The following is a 1,152-nucleotide window of genomic DNA, read 5'->3' as shown; positions in this document are numbered from 1 at the left end:
ATTGGTCTTAACAGTGTCACAGATTTGCAAAAATTCAGCCAAGAACTGATAAGGATCTTCCAATGGAAGTCCATGAAACTTGCAATTCTGTTGCATCAGAGAAACTAATTGAGGTTTAAGCTCAAAGTTGTTTGCTCCAATGGCAGGAATAGAGATGCTTCTCCCATAGAAGTCGGGAGTAGGTGCAGTAAAGTCACCAAGAACCTTCCTTGCATTATTGTTGTTGGGTTCGGCCATGGCTGTTTTGTCTGCTTCCTTCTCAAAATTTTCTGTCAAGTCCTCTTCAAAGTGTTGTGCTTTAGCTGCTCTTAGCTTCCTCTTCAAGGTCCTTTCAGGTTCAGGATCAGTTTCAACAAGAATGCCTTTGTCCTTGTTCCTGCTCATATGAAAGAGAATAGAACAAGAAGGTATGGAATCCTCTATGTCACAGTATAGAGATTCCTTGAGGTGTCAGAGGAAAATAGGAATAGAGGGATGAGGTAGATAGAGAAGATTTCGAATATATAAAGAATGATAGAGTCCAAATTGCTAATTGAGGAGAAGTGTTAGTCCTTAAATAGAAGGAGGTGAGAGGGGGAAATTTTTGAAAACAAATTTTTAAATAAAACTAAAAAAAATTAAAATGATTAAAAAGAATTTTGAAGAAGTGGTTGATGGTTTTTCGAAAATTAAAAGTGAGAAAGTGGTTAGGTGGTGAAAAAGATTTTGAAATAGTAGATTTTGAAAAGATAAGTGGTGCACGAAATTGCAATCACACTTTTACAATCCCGCACAACTAACCAGCAAGTGCACTGGGTCGTCCAAGTAATACCTTACGTGAGTAAGGGTCGATCCCACGGAGATTGTCGGCTTGAAGCAAGCTATGGTTATCTTGTAAATCTTAGTCAGGATATCAATAATTATCAGGGTTGATTGTGAAAAGTAAAAGAACATGAAATAAGTACTTGTTCTGCAGTAATGGGGAACAGGTTGAGGTTTTGGAGATGCTCCATCTTCTGAATCTCTGCTTTCCTACTGTCTTCTTCTTCAAGCACGCAAGGCTCCTTCCATGGCAAGCTGTATGCAAGGGTTTCACCGTTGTCAGTGGCTACCTCCCATCCTCTCAGTGGAAATGTTCAACGCACCCTGTCACGGCACGGCTAATCATCTGTC

Source organism: Arachis duranensis, chromosome 9, assembly GCF_000817695.3.
Source record: "Arachis duranensis cultivar V14167 chromosome 9, aradu.V14167.gnm2.J7QH, whole genome shotgun sequence".
NCBI classification, from domain to species: domain Eukaryota; kingdom Viridiplantae; phylum Streptophyta; class Magnoliopsida; order Fabales; family Fabaceae; genus Arachis; species Arachis duranensis.
This window is presented reverse-complemented; position numbering follows the sequence as displayed.